A 14,027-nucleotide genomic window follows, 5' to 3' on the forward strand; every position below is an offset into this window, starting at 1 on the left:
TATACTTTTATGATTTAATTCTCTTTTTCAATAAGTTTTGGTAAGTCAGCGAGTGCTTGGCCTTTGATTGCAATTTGTGGTTTTTATAATATCTCGGACGAATTGAGTTTGATAGCACCCTTCAACAAAAAGCCCAATGTCTCAACTTTTTGCAGGACCTGCCTTAATGGTTGATCAGTTAAGACATGTACAATGAGGGACTAGAAATACGACATGAGTTTTCTCGAGGCTAGGATGAAACAGAACGCGAGTTTTTCTATTAGAGGATTTCTGGATTATGCCCCTAGAAGCCTCTTACTCACATAATACACTGGTTTTTGTGTTTGGTTTTCCTTTCAGACTAACACAGCGCTGACTGTATTTTCTATTATAGCTCGGTGTAAGTATAAACACTACAACAAAAACCCATTTCCATAACACAAAAATTTAATACTTTTAAAAAAGTATTATAATAGGTAAATAAGTATATAGGTGGGAGCCTAATTTTTCCCCACCCGCCCAAAAAAATTTCGCGCAGTCCCATTAAAGATATAAAAATTTGTTTTATCAGAATATAATCAAATTTTATTTATAAAATAAGTAAATAAAAAACATATAATCCCTAAATCTCTTTCTCTCTCCCTCCATAACTGATCTTCTCCCTTTCTCCCTTTCTCTTTCGTTTGCTCTCTGCCAACCACTGGTTGTCACCGCCGTTCAAGCACCAGACCAGGAAGACAGGTGATGGGGGCCTGCGGCTTGGGTCGTGTGACAGGGAGGCTCGACTCGTGGGTCTATGGCGTGGCTTGCTCGTGGGTGTGACGGTGCTTGCGGTGGTGGGTCTACGGCGTGGCTCGCTCTACCAATGCCATACCCAAAGTCTTGAAGTCTGGGGCTGCTTATGAGGCCACGGATAAACTCATCACTAAATAAATTTAAATCCATATATGGATATTACATGTAGCTACTTAGCTTGAGTTTTGGAGTTCTGATAACTTTTTGTAGGTGGGTTTTTGAGTTCTGTTGAAGGGTTTTTCTTCTTTTTGGGATTATGGATTTCGTGGAGGAGGAAGAAGACATGGGATTTTGATTTAAAACAAAAAAGTCAGGGGTGAGAACTGTAAAAAAAAATCAGAATCAGGGTTCTTCTTTATGGCCACCCCTCAGGAGAAAGAGAAACCCAATAGGGTCTATCAAGTTTGGAAGGGAAGCAATGTAAGTTTTTCCTTCTCTTTTCTTATCCCTCTCAGTTGGGTTTTCTTTCTTTCTTTTATTTATTTGTTTGGTTTACTATAACTTGTCTTTACAAGTGATTTGATTGGTTATGAGCTCCAATTTTTTTTTTTGGATTTTTGTTTATTGGTTTGGAAAGTGGTTGTTGTTCTGGTTGTTTTTTGTAACCTTTGATTATGTTTATATGATCAGCTTCAGTGGAAAAACTGCTGAAAAGTACTCTGAATAATGCAGCTGTTTAGTTAGCCTTACTAATTTGATTAAAGCAGAAAACATAGGTGGATTATTATTATTGCATAGTTTGTGGTTTCTCATACTTGGTTTATTCTGGAGTTCAGGAAAGGAACATAATTTTTGGTCATCATTTTGCTATACTACAGTTCTTAATGATCTGATCTTCTGTGAGATTGAGTTATTTTTATATGTATACATCAATGGAGGAGAGAAACCAAATACAATTTTAATTTTCATGATTTCGACCTGAATATAGAGAAATCTTAGATAGTTTTACATTACTTGTTGAGTGGATTACCTTGTACTCAGTCCTGTTCTTGGCATGATGGCCAATCTAGTCAAATAATAGTGATTAAGGATAGAACAAATTTTACATTTCTAAAATTATTGAATCCAAAATTTGACAAAATTAATTATTTTCATAGGTGGTAAGATCCAATTATGTAAGTAATTAATGCATAGTAAATGTCCCTTATCGACGTAATCATTCATCATAATTGTTCATGGGTTAAAACTAATATTGAAACACCCGGAGTATCTGCAAAAGGGATCGGGGACTCTAATGATCAAGTTCGTGACGATTCTCTCTACAATTCAACAAAGTATTAATGTAAAAATGAATCAAAGGTTCACAGGTTATACTTCTACTATTTATAGGAAAAATCTAACTAACTAACTATGAAGAGAAAAACTTAAACAGTTAAACTGTTGGTCCACGTCATCAGTATGATAAGCTAGTTATTTCTCTTCTTAATTTGACGTTTTACGTTTGATGAGAACCAGTTTCTACTTCTGCCACAGTGCAAATATGGAACCTTAGTAGTTCAGAAATTTTGTTGTTTCTTAGTATTGATGAAACGATGCGTTTTGGCCTTCTTCGTTAAACAAAAAATACTTAGAAAGGAATCTTTGATGACTAAAAATTTTGGGTCTTACAAAAATCATCACAATTAATTAAGTTCTTAGTCATTTTTAGAGTTCGTTTTTCTTTGTTACATATAGTTGGCCATTGGTTTGAGTTGCTATCTTTGTTGAATTTTATCAAGCATAAAGTTAATTGAGAATGGGTATGGAGCTAACATTGACAAGATAGTTATTTTCCTACTTTCATTAATACAACTTTCTTTGTTCTTGCCAAAAAAAATTTCTGTGGTGGGCGATTCATTTTTGGCCCCGATGTAGCGTTCACGCTTCTACATGTATTTCTTATAGCTGGGCCTGCAATTGCCTTTTGTGTAAAGGTCGTTGGTGCAATTCATACTCTTTTGGTAAGTATTTTATTTCTTCTTTCTAGCATTGATATCTTCTAAGAGGAAAGATTTTTGGGCAAGTATAATGTTTTTTTAATATATATCTTTTCAATCGCACTCTACATCTTATGATTATACTTTGCCACTATGGCAATCTTTTTCCTAGGTTGTTTTCCAATTTCTTTTGCCATTTGAAAAATTCTTTCAGTTATTTGTTCCACAGTTCTTCTCACGTATAACTGAGTTAAAAAAATCCTTTGATCAACTTTATAGAAAGTATCACTATAAATTTGAAATCCATTAGCTATAGTATAAAAAAATTACTTTCTATAATTAATAGTATAGTAATGTAATTTGTAATATAAATTAAATGTTTTCTATTAAAAAATATTATCACTTTAAGCATATTTCTTTTGGCACAATAGGTCCAATTTCGATCTTGAACTAACTCACTCTACTTAATAGGCCGAAGTCTATTTGGTAATTTTTTTTAATAGCCAGTAGCATCTTAAGTTTACATGGACAAATAATAGTCTATAATAGGACTTAATTGCTAGGATCTTAAGTTTACCTTTTTCGGAGTTGTAGGTGTATATTGGATTGGAGTACTAGGAATTTTTAAAAGCGTTATGACATAGGTAAGGCGAGTTTAGCTTTTGAAAATTGACTCAATGATAAGAGTGGCCAGTGTAATTTCCTCTTAATTATGATTCATTTTCTTCTGAATGTAATAAACTTTGCATAAGTTTCTGTAATAAGTTTCTTTATGTGTGTCTTTTCCTTAGAATGAACCTAATTGTGAGAGAGTACATGGAGCTATTTGTGTTTGTTTATATTGTTTACTTTGACATAATTTAACAAATGGAAAAATCTGTAGGACTTGACGTTTCTCTTCCTAACATCTAGTAGAGATCTGGGTATTGTTCCTAGACATACAAGGCCTCTTGAACCAGATGAAGTTGATGTTCCTACACTGTCCATGGAGTGGGTTAATGGTAGGACTCCACATTTGAAACTACCTCGAACGAAAGATGTTCTTGTGAATGGTCACACAATAAAACTGAAGTACTGCGACACTTGTTTGCTGTATCGCCCTCCCCGTGCTTCTCATTGTTCCATTTGCAACAACTGTGTCTGAGATTTGATCATCATTATCCCTGGGTCGGTCAATGCATTGGAATAGTAAGTTATTGTACCTGTTTTCTCCTCCTTCCACACACGCACCAATTTGAATTTAGGTTATGTTCTGTTCAATATTTGTTCTCCTAATATCTAGTCCAAAGATTAACCTTAAATATTATGAATTATCAACTTCCCTCAAAAAATCATCCTTGGAAAATGTCAATGGAATAAGAATATTTTCAAATCAAAGTTGGGCAGATTATGAAATAGACAGAATGGGCAATACTGTTATTCTTGTTATTCTTTCTGGTTGACACTTATTGGTGTTTTAATCAGCCAAAGTATTTTGTGAAAGCATCATTGCATTCGAAAACTGTTATCACAAAAGTTTTTTTTTTTATTTCTCTTTTTAAGAACAAGCAAAGGGCAAAACTAAATCTATAATTTTACACCAAACATTAAAAAGAAAGAAAGAAAATACAACTTAAAGTTGCTTCAAATTTTACGATAAATATATAATCGAAAAAGTCTTTGACTATAGTATTAATCCTTCTAATTTTGTACGAAATATAGGTTCAGATATAGTTAGTAGATTAGTGTGGTTAGTTTCCTGTTAATCACTTCTTGGTTTCCAGCTCCTTTTCCCTCTCTTTGTATCTTTGTACTATTCAGCTATAATTAATAAAGTCCCATATCCTCTGGTACATTTACAGAGATCATTTTATCCAATTCATTTTCTATTAAGTACTCTTATGTGTGTGTGATGGCAGCGATCACACAGGGGGCCTGTTTGGAAGTATGAAATGCTATTATTTAATCACAAAGGAATGTTGATGATACCATGTAGTACAGTGTGATGGTGCTCCTTCCTATGATGATACCATCTAGATAATGACCACCATTGATTACTAAGGCATGCCAAAGGCTTTTGTCATATTTTTTTGGCCTATGTAATTTTCAGAGATTACCCCCAAAACAGAAGCTTTTGTTCTCCTTTTTTTTCTTTACCCTAACAGAGCTGAAAATCAATTTAGCAGAGGTGAAAATCAATTTATTTTTATAGAAGCTAGAAGCTTCTGTCTAGAATCCATTCCTTTTTGTTTTTCCTCTTCTTTTTTTATATAATTCTTTTGGCTGCTCCTTCTCATGATTAATTCAGTATTGATTATATTCATGTTAGGGTGATTGGTGCAGGATAATTGGCCTTCTGTGATGTTTGCAATGGCAGGAGGGGTGGTACTTAGCCTTGGAAATCTCTCAACTCAGTATGCTTGGGCTTTTGTTTTCTTATCAGTCACAAGAGTGATCACTGCAAGCATAACAGTTGTTATAGGTCCTTTCTTTCATTCTCTCTCTCTCTCTGACCATTTCTAAATGTTGATGTTTGTTTGTGTTGCTCTTATAGATATTGAATTTTTTGCTTCTGTTGTGATCTTTAATGGTGACAGGAACAACCTTGAATTACATTTTAGACAATAGAATTAATAGAGCCGAGATCCTTTTCCCTGGCGTTGGCTGCTTCTTGGTTGCAGTTTTCCTTGCTTCTACTGTCAACTCATCTAATGCAGCTGATAATAAAGAAAAGCTTGAAGGTTTTTCATCTAAAGAGGGGTATGTTTCAAATAATGGTCAGTTTATTTAGTTCCAATATCTGAACAACAGTCTGTTAAACTGCATTTCTTATTGAACATTTCATTTTTTTAAGGACTATGTTGCCACTCGATGGTACTGTGCTCCAGATCTCTGTGGGTCAATTTTTCTCAAAAGTAAGCTGGGATTGATCTTTGTGATTTTATTTTCAATTTCTATTGATTGGCTTATGACATATGCATAAAGTATTGCATTTTTTTGTTGATTTTCTGATGATCTTTTGATGTTCTTCTTTCATGTTGTTTCTTGAATTTCTTCTATTACCAATGCCACAGTATACTCCAATACTTTTTTTTTCAAGTATTGTTCCCTTGCAATATATGTATATATGAGTTGGCATGTTGTATTGGCTTCTTCTACTGTATATACTACTGGTATGTGGCCATCATTATTTTGTCTATAAGCTTGAATCACCAAAATACATGTTTCTCTCAGCACCATTGATCTATTTCTCTTCATTTTATTTCTCTCAGCCGTAATATACTTGTATTTTGTTTAATTGGGTAATGTCATTCTTGTAACGGCGGGGATAATTTTGCTTGCTTTTTGGAGGCCTTTTAGGCATTTTTTAGTTTTCTTTTTTCAAGTATATAAATCTCAATTTAAGAATAGTTGTAGTTCTAAAAATCAGTTTCTTAATAGGATTCACCCATGTAGGATCCTGCTCAGCATTTTCTTTCACTAAGGGCTCTCGGTGCTCCTACTATTGTAGTGTCTTTGGCTCTTCAAGGAGTTTTTCGTGGTTTTAAGGATACAAAAACTCCTGTTATATGTCTAGGCAAGTGTTATTGTAATTACTTGCAAGTGAGATATGTCACTATTATTTCTTCAATTTGTTGTCCTTGCGCTCTTTTCCATTTCTTCAAAGTCGAACCACTCTTCATGTCAGTTCATGTGGTGCTATGTATGCAGGTATTGGGAATCTTTCAGCTGTGATTTTGTTTCCCATACTTATGTATTCTTTCCAAATGGGTGCAACTGGTGCAGCAATTTCCACAGTTGTGTCTCAGTACCTGTTCTTTGACTAGCATTGCAAATGTTTATATTTCAGATATGATGTCACCTTCTTAATGCTATGGTTTCTAAATAGGAGAGCAATACTACTGCCTCCAAAGATGGGATCATTACAATTTGGAGGATACATAAAATCTGGTAAATTTGGTTTTGTTTTTCATTTTTTTCTTAAAATATTAAAAAATATAAATAATCCTTATGTTATTGAACTTCCCTCTTTTGTATTAAGATGCTTTCTTGTCTTACAATTTGACTGAAGCATAACCAGTCAGTTGATATATAGTATGTTCTGTTTTTTAGTTTACTTTTCTTTAGCAAAAATATTACCTGTTTCTCTGTTTTAGACATGTTGACCTTTTTCTTTGCCTGTTATAACTAAGGTGTTATATTTTTATTTGATTCTTTCATATATTTTGGGATGTTATAGGTGGTTTTCTTCTTGGAAGAACTCTTGCTGTAGGGGAAAAGATGTATTCACGATGTTATCTTCTCTATTTTATTTTATTTTCCCTAAAGAATTGGTTAACTGTACTGGTTTGTGCACATGCCGCTTTTGATGGTTTATGTATTTGGCATAAGTAAAATAATAATAGTTAGTGGTAGTTTATTTTTGGAAATTGGTGAGAAGATGTGTTTATTAAAAATCGATTAATTCATGGAGCTTTATTGGGTCAAAACATGATAGGTCTGTTTCCTATTCTATTACTAAGAATGGTAAAGCTGATATTGATTGATAGTAAGATTTTCTTCTGTGCTTTTTTGTCTCATATGCATTCTGATTTGGTTGCTTAATTGGTTATGGTCATTCTTACTAATCAACTGAGTTGAGGATCTTAAACTTTCAGGGATCAAAGAATCAGAAAGAAAAAAACATAGAAAACTCTGCAGCAACAATCTACTGCAGTAATCTTGTTATTCACTTTAAAGTTAAGACTTCCGGCAACAACACCTCTGGCACTCTACAGATTCCCTAGGTATGGAGCTATGCCTTCTCTCATATTCATATCTCACACATAAGTTTATTAGCAGTGGCAATAGGTGTAAGTAATTATTGTTCTTGCCAGAGCATCAAGTGTCTTCCTCCTCTCTTCTAATTCTTTGACTTCTTTTAATTCTGCATTAACTCATATGCTCCCTATCATATAATATATATATAATGCTATAGTTATCTATGCAATTTCATATATATAATGGTCATTTTTCGTATTTTAAAGAAACATAAGTTGTTTCTGGCACAGCTGAGCTTGAGAGCGATGATCATAGAGGAGAAAGATCCTATCTTCATATATTAAGTACTAGTTTAAGCTTTATGAGGTATTGGCATCATCTGAAAAGTTGATTCCTTAAGGAGAAAACATAAAAAAATTAGGGTCGATAGAAGATTCTGATCCTGAAATTTCTGTTCTTCATGCTACTGGCTTTTAATATTTATCATAATAGGCAACAACTTCCTAAGGAACCCTTAAAATAAATCAATAAATGAGTAAGCAATAGGAAATTATAATAAACTCTAGTGGAAACCTTGAGTTATTGATAAAGAAAGTCTAGTAAGTAATAACTCAGAGTTAAGGGTTCAGTTCCAATAGAGTTGTGTTGAGGATAAGTTAACTTGATATGCCTATAAACCTTGTTTTATTTAATTTCTCATTGAGAAAAGTTCTCAGTTTGAGTTTTCCTTAAGAAGTTAAGAGAGACTAAAAGAGTAGACAAGTTGGAGAAGAAATGCTATTACCATAGTTCTGATAAAAATAAAAAGTTCTCTAAAATTCAATCTTCTCTTCCTGCGGGTGGTTTATGCTAGTTGTCATTTCAGGTTGCTGTCATGTCATGTTAGTCGAGATGGTTTTCCAACAATGAAGCAGAATACACGCTATTATTTGCTGGAGTTTGGGTAGCGAAGGAGCTGGAAGCAAGGGAAATCCAATGCTTTAATGATTCTTAACTCATGGTTAACAAGGTATTGGGAGAATACCAAGCCCGAGGAATCAAAATGGTAGCTTATCTTGCTGAGGTTAAAGGTAAAATGACAGAATTTATGTTTTATTCCATCGAATAGGTCCCCCACGAGCATAATACGAATGCAGATCCTTTTGCCCAAGTGGCTACAACCAAAGAAGAAAACACATTAAATATGATACTCGTAGAATTCTTGGATAAACTAAGCATCAATGAAGAGTTAGTGGAGATTGAAATGATTTGTGGAAAACTGACCTTGATGACTCCCATATTTGAATACCTCACCACCTGAAAGCTTCTAGAAGATCAAAAGAATGCATGAAAGATATTGTATCATGTCATGCAGCACGTTATGGTGGACACAATTCTCTATAGGCGAGGTCATTCTATGCCACTCCAAAGGTGTGTTTTACCCGAGGAAGCTCAGGCTATCCTTTGAGAAATCCACGAAGGATTTTGTGGAGACCCTGAAGGTAATAAGGCAAGGTTATTAATGGCCCACACTGAAAAAAAGACTCGGCCTCATATGTCCTCATGTCTGACCAATGCCAATGTTTTGCCACCATTGCTCGAGCAGCACCCATAGAGCTAACAATGATTTCCTCACCATTGCCATTTGCTATATGGGTGATTGACTTAATCGTCTCGTTGCCTACTAGAAAAGGAAGATTTTGCTACCCAGTTGTCACAATAGACTATTTTACTAAGTTGGTTAAGGCTAAGCCTGTGGCGACTATAACCTTGTTGTACCCTAAAAACAAGCACGAGTTTAATCACTCAGCTAGGGTTACAATTGGCAGATTAGTATATCGGGAGAGCATATGACTAGAACATTTATCTAATTATGATGTGAGCAGCACGAGTTAGGACTTGAAAGCATGACATTCAGGTAATTGGTAGATCGCCTCTTAGGATGACGGTCCATTTCGAGACATGTAGCAGCCGGATCCCCTTTAGGGTGCTCTGAATATGTTCAGCTCCTGGAAACCTGGTCATGATGCATACTGAAGGATCCCGAGAGACTCAGAGGCACTCTATACGCTCATTAATGCCCAATCTATATTGCACACTTATTACTTATTGTTTGAGATAACGGTAATATATTCTGTTAGGCAATCATATCCCTATGTAAATGGGAATTATCTAATTAAATGTATACCGTACTTATGCACACGGTTACCTAAACCTATCTAGGAAATTCCACTATAAATATCATCAATAATGGATAGGAAAAGGGACTGCCTTTTTTGTATTACTGAAACTCTGTTGAAATTGTGAGAGAATAGTAATAATATTGTTTCGTGGACTAGGTGGATTTTAACCACCGAACCACATAAAATTGTGTATGTTCATATAAGTTCATTACGATTGCAAATAAGCACTAATACTCTTGTTAGATATCTAAATCAACTGTTGGTGAAAAACCGCGATAATAGTTTGGTGCTTTCATTGAGAGCAAATTAATGCTTCATCCTTTACCAGCTTCATTCGAATTTCATCATGGTGGTTACTCGATTGTTGCATGACAACGAAATGGAACACGTTAGTGGGAAAGAGGTGCATCATAAATTCATTCCCACTTAAAAGGGCCCAGATGTTTAGCAATGTCCTGTGAAGCAACCGGTGGGCCAAGACGACAATGGAGTTCAGCATCACGTCCACCAAATCCTAATCCAGGATATCTAACAACCATCGAGATGGAGATTGCCTAATTAAGGAGCCATCTCACTAGGGAAAACAGATAGATTGTGGAGGTCCTGGCTTGATTACCCCCTCTTGTAATCTATGCTAATGCCAGAAAGAGGCAAAGTGGCTCCCACAAGTCCCACAGGAATAATCGATCCAAAACCAGTTGTTTCGTCAAGACCGCCACTCTGAGCTATATACCTTCAGAGTGAAATTTCGGAAGTGCTCAGCCCACTAATCATTGCAGGAATAATATTCCAAATGTTAGTCGGTCGGTCAGAACTGCGAACCCCAACTCCGTGCCTTCGGCACAGATTCCTAGGAATGCCCATGTGACAGTCAGAATCCCATGCTCCGTAGGTGGAAAGATCGGGTAAAAAGTTGTGCAATCCCACATCGCCTGGGGAAGGTCAAGTGTGATGATTCTAAGACTGTGTAGGGACTACACAGTTAAAGAGGGCTTAAATGGATTGATGGGTACTACCTATGCCAACAAGATGCATCTCCTTTTCGGTAGCCCATCACTTGAGAACTCCATATTTAAGCGTGCTTGATGTGGATTAATCTCAAGATGGGTGACCTCCTGGGAAGTTTTCCCAAGGAGCGTGCGAGTGAGGACAAAGCACGCTGGAAAGGCTCATGTTGGTTTGTAGGGCCAGTCGTCATTCCAGGAAGCAGCCATAGTGACGTGGGGTGTTACAAATGGTATTAGAGCCTTGACCCAGCCGGAAGTGTGGCCGATAGGGACGTCGAGCCCCTAAGGGTAGGTGATTTTGACAGTCATAATCCCATGATCCGCAGGGGGAAAGACCAGGTAAAAATCTGTGCAATCCCACATCGCTTGGGGAAGGTCAAGTGTGATGATTCTAAGACTGTGTAGGTATGGGACTACACAGTTGAAGAGGGCTTAAATGGATTGATGGGTACTACCTATGCCAACAAGATGCATCTTTTTTTCGGTAGCCCATCACTTCAGAACTCCAAAGTTAAGCGTGCTTGGCATGGAGTAATCTCAAGATGGGTGATCTCCTGAGAAGTTTTCCCAAGAAGCGTGCAAGTGAGGACAATGCACGCTGGAAAGACTCGTATTGGTTTCTAGGGCCTGTCTTCATTCCAAGAAGCAACCATAGTGACATGGGGCATTGCAGACCTTAACAACCCAACAGGTTGAGTTGGGACAAATTCACATAGCCAAAACACCCCACTAATTTGGTTCGTCCTGATGGAATGAGGATAGCCTCGCCGATAAAACATTCGTCATTGCCGGTTAGACATCCTACAGCACTACGCGCACAAAGAGACGCTCCAGCTCATGGAAATAGTAGGAGAATTCCTCCCCTGTCCGTAGACAATTACGTCTCACGGGCTCGTGCTGATAATCCAGGTGCTCGATCTCAGCCACGGACTATAAGTTTCACAAATGGATGTTACTGGATGGGGAGCCAACGTGGAGGCAGGTTTGAGAGTGACCTGAGGAATCATTATAGCTCAGCACAAAGTCCTCGTTTCGATCCACATCCTAACTTGCCTTATCACCTTAATGCAAAAAGGAGGTATCAAGCACAATGATGATATATGTTATACTCAACATGAGGGAGGTTCATCTATCGTACGCGACAATGGGAATCTCCCACCTGACCAAGCTCAAACATGGAGGGATAATAAACCATCAAATGCGTACAATAGGATGGGAGCTGGTGAATATCTCCCAGCTAACCTAGTGACCAAAGAACCAACCCTTGAGCAATTAGCTTTGATGGAGGAGAAATTAAGAAGCTCTTATCTGTAAAGGGGATTGATGATTGTGACTTTGATGAGGAGCCCAAACCTTTCGCCCCAAACATTACAGCAATTGGTTTCAGGATGTTGAACATGCCAACATTTGATGGAAACGCAGATCCATCCGACCACCTTGGGATATTCAACACGTTGATGATGGCCCACAATATTAGGATCGTCCTAAGATGTACTATGTTTCGCATGACTTTCATCATACCTGCGAGACAGTGTTTCAAGAAGTACAAAAACATTCGATAAGCTCTTGGAAGAAGTTGTCTTTCAAGTTCAAGAGAGTGTTCTGAGCTTCAAAGGAAACTCGCGTAGAGGTAGACCTTTTGGCCAACAAAAAATAGCAACCCGATGAGTCCTTGAAAGCATATCTAAGCAGATTCGCTAGCATTGCAGCACGAGCTAGAGACATTGATGATAGCTCCAAGCTCATGGCAATGAGCATAGATATCTTGGTGGGAGGCGATCTATGGCAGGAGCTCCAGAAAAAAGCGGTTAAAAGTGTAGATAAGTTCTTGGCCCGAGCTCAGGAGTTGATAAACTTGGAAGAGGCGCGATATGTTGTCGCAAGCACCAGCCAAGCCCCTATCCAGCCTGCTGGAGTGGTGACAGGCGGTGCAGCTACGGCTTAATCTGTTACCCAGAACAACCAAGCAGAAAATAATAAGAGAAAGGGGAATGGTGAGGGCGACCTTAACGGCACAAAGAAAAATTAGTCCAAGGAAAAATTGATGCCCATTTATGCAACCTACACTGACCTAACGGATACACGAGAACATATTTTCCTGGAAAACTCTAATCGCCTTCCATGGAAGAAACTAGAGCCATTAAGGGACCATAGGGCGAAGGGAGATCCGTCAAAGTATTGTCGATACCACAATGACATCAGTCATAATACCAATGGTTGCCGAAAACTGAAAGATGCGATTGAAATTATCATTCGAGCTTGACCATTAGCCCAGTAGGCCTAAAATGAGTTGCTCCCAATCAATCTACCGGGAAGAATTCTAGTCCAGCTCTGGAAACTCCGACAGGTCACCCAAGGACCCAGATGGATCTGATGAATCAGAACCAAGTCAACCCTCCTCCAATAGTAGGAGATATAACTTCTATTGTCGGAGCACCTCATTTGGTGTCTACAAGCAATGGAACCATAAAGAGGTATATACAAGAGTTGAAAACTCATAACGGTATAGAATTTATCCTGAAGCAACGATTATCAAAACCACAGTGTTTGGAAAACAACCAATCATTTTCATGATGGAGGACCCTAGCCACGTTCAATTCCCACATAGTGACCTGCTGGTGGTACCCGTGCAGCTTGCTAATTAAACGGTATGGAGGATATTGGTAGATAATGGAAGTTTAGTAAATGTGCTATTCAAGTCCACCCTAGAAAAGATGGGATTATCAGGGACCAATCTAAAGGTGTTGACGGTGAAATTTCATCAACGAAATTAGATCGGAAAACTCAAAGGTAAGTTAGATGATATTTATATAAGAACTTAGAATAAACTTTAAGGAAAAGTAAACACAGATCAAAAATAGAGCAAGCTTTTGTATATTTCTCAATAGCCTTTGCATACAATGAATTTTCCAACCCCCTTTCAGGTGGTCTTAGAGTTCCTTTTATAATAGGCTCTAATGGCCTTAGGTACATGATGATCCAGGGGACCAAGTGGTACATACGTATTGTATTAGAGGAATGGTTTCAGAGGTAGTGGTTGTACATCCCGTACAGGAGCAGGTGTCAGGGGGATGTCTCCACTACTTGTCTGTACCCCTGCCTGAGGCGTGGTGGCAGGTGTATTGGCGCAGGAGGTAGTGGTGTCGGTTCTGACCCATGGCTGTAGACGTACGGACCATGATCCTTACCCCAGCAATCTCACTGGCACTGGTATCCGTACTTAGTACTTGGTCGTACAAATATGTCTCATTCGACTCGTACCGAATCTCCTAAGCATAGGGACTTCGAGGTGTGAAAAAGGGGATCCTTGGTGCCCGTACTAGCTGTGGCGTTGAGTAGGGGTTTTGGGCCCATACGCGTCAAGTCAAGGGGTGTCGGCCTCCTGAGAAGATGGTGGGCTGATGGACCTCCCAGGGCGTGCGCGCATG

At 37.7% G+C, this 14,027-nt stretch overlaps 1 pseudogene; it reads left to right on the top strand.

The window, feature by feature from the left end:
• Window positions 1–965: 965 nt before the first annotated feature.
• Window positions 966–4,058, top strand: LOC133779434 (probable protein S-acyltransferase 4; annotated as a pseudogene).
• The last annotated feature ends 9,969 nt before the right edge of the window (window positions 4,059–14,027 follow it).

Source organism: Humulus lupulus, chromosome 5 (assembly GCF_963169125.1).
Source record: "Humulus lupulus chromosome 5, drHumLupu1.1, whole genome shotgun sequence".
In the NCBI taxonomy this organism is placed as follows: Eukaryota; Viridiplantae; Streptophyta; class Magnoliopsida; order Rosales; family Cannabaceae; genus Humulus; species Humulus lupulus.